Genomic DNA, 6000 nt, shown 5'->3' with positions numbered 1-6000 from the left:
CTGCTGGGAATTCTTTGGAAGACAAAATGCTTTGTGCCTTTTATTCAATCTGGGCCACACACAGCAGTGGGGCGGGCTGGGGGAGGGGGCTTCAGGCTGAGGTTCAGAGAAAAGCTTGGGAGCAAACTCTGGCCTGTGGGGTCAGTGCTGGCAGTGCTGACCTGGACCGGGGAGCAGGTACGTACCCGGAACTGGCTGACCGATTCCAGGGTGCGGAATCCGGGTTGAAATCCATTTACTGGGTCCCAAGATTTTGTTACATTTTACAAACCCTTAGCTCGGGTTGGAAGTGAGGTATAGACCTGGTAAGTCAAGAAATCTAAGCTTTTGTTCTAAAATTATTCCAATTATTTATCATTGATTACCGCCCCAAGACCTCTCCCAGGAGTGGCCTGCGGAGTTCACTTCTAACTGAGCAATACTTAATTTTTTTGTCCCCAGGACTTAGTTATTAGAAGTGAGAAGGTTCCCCTCAATTGCTTGAGCTGATACACACCGTACTCTTGGATTAAAGGCTTCCACCGTGGTCTAGAAAGAAAACGGGCTCTTCCAGAGAGCCCCATCCTCCACCCTGGGGACCCTTTTCCCTGTGGGTGCCAACACCCCGGACCCCCGCGCTGCTGCTCCCTTTAGCAACAGCCTGCCTTTCTGGGTTTCCTCCCGGGTCCTCTTTATCTCAGGAAGGGTATTAAGAGTAAGGAGAGATGGGAGCCTGGGATTTAGTTCAGTGGCAAAGGCCTAAATTTAATTCCGCCCCCCCCCAAAATGAGAGAGCTGGGTAGGATCCACCTGAGGGGGACAGTGAGGGGCATGGCCGCGGCAGTGGGGGTGTCAGGGCCTTGATCCACATAGGCTTTGTCTGCGCTCCAGCTCCAGGTAAGGGGTGCAGGGTTGGGGTACAAGGTGGGTGGGTGGGCTGGGGGGCCGTGATCACCCCGAAGTTTCCCTGCAGCTGGCTGTTTCGGTGTAGACACTGCCTCCCACTGGTCTGATCCCCACGTGTTGGGGAATGCGGTGTAAAGGGAGCGAAAGGAAAAGAAAACCAGGCTCATCCTCCGTGCTCCAGCCCTAGGGGACCCGATGCCCCCCGGGTCCTCCAGAGCCAGCACCTGGCAGAGTAAAATCAAGGCGGGGAGCAGAGGGCGAGGGGGTGCATTTTCGGGCCCACTGGGTACCACTGTCCTACGAAGGGGATGGGGGCGGAGGGCAGAGACCAAGCCCAGGAAAGCGCGGAGACACCCCGGGGACCCAGCCCAGGTCAGGGAAAGGACAGACGAGACTTAACGATGTTTGGCCGTCTGGGGGCTTATCACAGCGCAGCGGGGTCAGGCACGGGCCGAGGGGACCTGCCGGGCAGACGGCGGCCGGGCGGCTCAGGTGAGGGGGGCCTGGCCCCCACCCCGCCCACCTGCACGGGAGCCTGCAGCAGCTGGCCAGGAGCTAGGGCGGTGGATTATTAACCCTTTGGCTGTGAGGTGGGGGGTCAGCCCTTGGAGGATGGCGACTGGAAGACAGGAGGACTGAGCCGATTCACTTCCAACCCACTCGCCCCAGCCGGTGCCCCCAGTCCCGGCTGGCTGGAGGGGTGCAGCAAGTTCTGGGGTTTCTCAGCCGCTCAGGACAGAGAAGGTCTCAGGGTTCCAGGGAGGGCGAGGGGTTGGAACCATGTTTCCCCCAGCTCTGAACCTCAATGGGGCAAAGGGTGGCAGTGACCAGGGAGGGTAGGGAGGTGCAGGACCCCGGAGTCCTCCCCCAGTTTGGGGCACCCATGTCTGGCCAGCTGCTTAGGGAGGAAGGGCCCAGGCCCAGGAAGAAGCCGGGGGCTGACGGGGGGGGGCGTTTTATTGGCCTGGCAGGGTAAGTGTCCAAGCCTGGACTGATCCCCAGCCTCTGCTGGACTTCAGCCCTGGTGGGGGGGCCGACTGAGCTGTCTCCTGGGGTGAATTAAGTTTCTCTGACCTCAGGCCAACCCAGCCTCCTGCATAGGATAAACACCCTCTGTGCTTTGGAAACTGGCAGATTGGGAAAGTCAGGGGATGGAGAGAAGAGGAAGGTGGAGAGGCAGGGACATCCCGAAATCCCGCACTTAGCACCTGCAGGGCGTTTGCAGGTTCTCTCTGTGTGGGTGTAACCGCGGCTCCCCGCAGCTCCAAAACCCAATCTGGAATTGCAGCAGGGGGATGGGGGCCAGGCAGGGGCAGGCTCCCCGGTCCTGTTTGTTTCAGAGGAGGAGGATGTGAGAAGGGGCAGCACAGGAACAGTGGGCCGTCCCGGGACAGGAATGGAAACCCACACTCCTCAGGAAAGGACCTGGCCGCCAGACTTTCAGAGGATTTTTGGGCCACAGGCTGCAGGACAGAGAGGGAGGCCATGAGGCTGGACAGACCCAGCATGGATCCTGCACTCCAGGGATGAGGTAAGAAGGGCAGTGTGGACACTGCACGCAAACCACCGCAGTGACCTGCCTAGCCCAACAGCCCAGAACTTAGTGACCACAAAGAAAAAAATTTCCTTGTACCCCAACTTCCTCTTGGAACTTGCCAAGAACAAACTTGCATGTGACTCAGAAAAGTTCATGGCCACTTGCTCTCTGCCCAGCCCTGGCCAAGTGATCATGGAGTCTAAGAAATGAATTAAGGAAAGATCACACCCCAGCCCATGTTTCTCCTCAGACCCCTGAAAAGAAGGAAGGAAGGAAGGAAGGAAGGAAGGAAGGAAGGAAAGAAGGAAGGAAGGGGTGCAGACTGGCGTGTTTTTCTGGGGTTAGAACGTTGGAGATCTTCATGGATTGTCCTCTGGCCTACTAGGACCTGGATGTCACTAAGCTGTTTCCTGCACTGAAAAACTGGGGTGCCTGCCAAGACTCATGGGGGGCAGTGAAGATGGAGGTGACCACGCTGGGGAAGGTGCAGCCCTGTTCCCCTCCTGGCCTACTCTTCAGTCCACATTAACCATGAATTCCACCTATGCAAGAAAAGCACCCTGGCCAGCCCCACCGTGCCGCCTGGGGCGTTTCTATGGGGACCGCTGTTCCCTGCCTTCGGGTTTGGAGCAAATCTCCCTGGACCCCACTCAGGTGATAGCCTGGCCTGGCCAGGACCCCATAGGCCACAGGGCCAGATGACGGGCGAGCTTGGGCTGCAGCGCACCAATGGTGGTGGCGGGGACCACGCCTGCGAGGCCCGGTGTGGCCGCAGCACTCAGGATGTCACCTCCCACGAGGGAGCTTTATCCACCACGGTGTGCGGGGCTCAGCGCCCCGGCCCGACACCTTCAGGTCGCGGGATCAGCAGCCCCAGCCTCTGCCTGCATCCTGATTTCCAATTCCAAGCAAATTCGCCTGGACGCACCTTCCCCAAGTGAGCGCTGAAGGCAGACCCAACAGGACTTCCACACCGGCCCCCCACAAGCCTGCTATCTCCATGGGAGGACGCCCCTGGGACGCCTGCCCCCCAAAGTACTTCTCCCCAGCTAAGGACTGGGAATGTGCGCTTTGATCTCGACCATGACCCCACCTACACTTCCCTGGCCTCCCCCTCATGGTGACCCATAATATTTGGCCCCGTAATATTTTTTTCCCCATAATATTTTGCTTTAAGCTCTCTAAAGGCTGAGAAAATGGAAATGCTGGGCCGGGGTTTAGCTCAGCGGCACAAGCACCTGCCTGGCAAGCGTGAGGTCATGAGTTCCATCCCAGGCACAAGAAATAAATTAAAAATAAAATACAAAACATAGAAAATAGAAATACTAGAGGACAAAGCACCAGTTAATTACCAAGTAAACTAAAATAAAATAAAAACATAGAAAATGGAAATACTAGGGGGCAAAGCACCAGTTAATTACCAGCGTGGTGCCATGCACCTGTGATTCAAGCACTGGGGAGGCTGAGGCAGGAGGATTGTAGCAAGTTTGAAACCAGGCAAGTCAGCCTGCACTGCATAGTGAGACCCTGTCTCAAAAAGACCAAAACCAACCAACCAACAACAGAAAAAGACAGTTAATCAGCTTGAATACTGGTCTCCCCTGGCTTGAAAATGAATTTCAAATAATCAGGCAATCAGCTGGGAAATGGAGACCGGGAGAGGGCTTCCCATCCGACAGCTGTTTTTCATTCTCTCCTTAGACGTGAACACAGCTACTGTCCATCCACCTCACTGAGAAGGGTAAGCCAGATGGGGAGGAGTATGAGTTTTCCTGTGGTCACTGGACCCGAGAGACAGCAGGTTATAAAGGGAGCCTCTTCAGGCCACATCCAAACACAGACACCCCAGGACTGGCAAACTGGAGGTCCTGGCTTGGATGTGAGGGAAAATACAGTTGAAACCCAAGTAATTGAAAATATTTATATTCTTCCTGGGACTTCTCCGTTGGTGGATGAAGTTAAGGATGTCAGCTCAATGTTTCCTGGTTTAAAAACAAACACACGAACCAAAAACACTGCTCCCTGATTCTCCCCACTCATCCAGGCTCTGCTTGTTTGACTATGAAATAAGGAAGAAAAAAAAGGCATCGGGTCACTGCTGGGCTGTGGGAGCTCTGCCCGACCAAGCTGGGAGAACTTGGGGTAGAGAGTAAAGGGTCCTGGGTTATAGGCCTAAGACTGAGGCCTGGCTCTGTGTCCTTGATGTCCAGAGCCTCAGTTTTCACATCTGTGAAATGGGGCAAGACTGAGCTCACCGGGCTGCAGGGAAGACTAGCAAAGTAATAAAGAATGGCAAAGTAGTGTCTGTGAAGATCTTTGTCATGATCAGCCTTTCTATGGCCTGGGTCAGATGAAGAGAGGCCACAGCAGAGAGGGTGGGGTCCGGCCAGCGATGGGTCTGATCTCCTGCTGTTCCAACTCAGGGGAGCTTGGCAGGCTGCTGTCACCTCTGCCCCATCCTAGGGGAAGGCAGTGTCCATCCGCTGCACTGCTGCCGGGCACGTCTCAGCTTCCGTTTGCTTTGGCCACGTTATGATGGCCTTGCCGGCTTTGCCAACAGGATTTTGGTGTTTGCTCTCCTGCCTGGCCTGGCCGCAGAGGCAGCTGGCATTCTGCTCCTGATTAGCAAGCCAGGCTGGTGTTGCTCCAGGCCAGAGAACTCTCAGAGTTGCCCCTTTCTCATGGGGATGCCTCCCATTTTTAAACTGCAGCTTTTGGGTACTAGCGATTGAGCCCAGAGCCTTTGCACTGAGCTATGTCCCCAGCCCTTTTTGTTGGCCGAGTGGTTAAGGGTAACTGGTTCTAAATCCCTCAATCGCTCAGGCTGGGTTCAAACATACCATCTTCCTGCCTCAGCCTCCTATTTTAGTTTAGTTTAGTTTAGTTTAGTTTAGTTTTAGTTTTTGGTACAGGGGATCGAACTCACGACCTAGCACTTGCCAAGCAAGCGCTTATGTCGCTGAGCTAAATCCCCAGCTAACCTCCCATTTTATTTTATTATTATTATTATTATTATTATTATTATTATTTGTCTTTTTCCTTTTTATCGGTACCGGGGATCGAACTCACGACTGCCTGCTTGCAAGGCAGGCTCTTATGCCGCTGAGCTAAATCTCCAGACCCTAACCTCCCATTTTATTATCCTGGTCCACACAAGCCTTCCACACTTGCCAAAGGAGACTCGCAAATGAATACCATCTTTTAAAATGCTTGCTCAGGGGTTGAGGATTTAGTTCAGCGGGATAAGCGCCTGCCTTGCAAGCGTGTAGTTGTGAGTTCCATCCTTGGTACCAAAAAATAAAATAAAATAAATGCTTGCTCAAAGATTAGGAGGAATCAGGGAGTTATCCAGGAAAAGAAACCAGTCGGAGAGCCAGAGAAAACAGTCATTGAGGCTAAATCTTGCAAGGACTTGTTTTCCCCCCTCCTCATGATTGCGGGAGACAGTAACAGATGCTGGGGATGGACGGCATTGGCAGCAAATAGAACAGAGGATTCGGCTGAAGGTCACCCCAAGCCAGTCGGAACCAGGGCTGGGAAAGAGCGAGCACAGGTGCCTGATGGGAAGACCACGTGCA

This window comes from Cavia porcellus, unplaced genomic scaffold, assembly GCF_034190915.1.
Source record: "Cavia porcellus strain 051 isolate PalLab524CR breed Dunkin Hartley unplaced genomic scaffold, mCavPor4.1 scaffold_6, whole genome shotgun sequence".
Classification (NCBI taxonomy): domain Eukaryota; kingdom Metazoa; phylum Chordata; class Mammalia; order Rodentia; family Caviidae; genus Cavia; species Cavia porcellus.
This window is presented reverse-complemented; position numbering follows the sequence as displayed.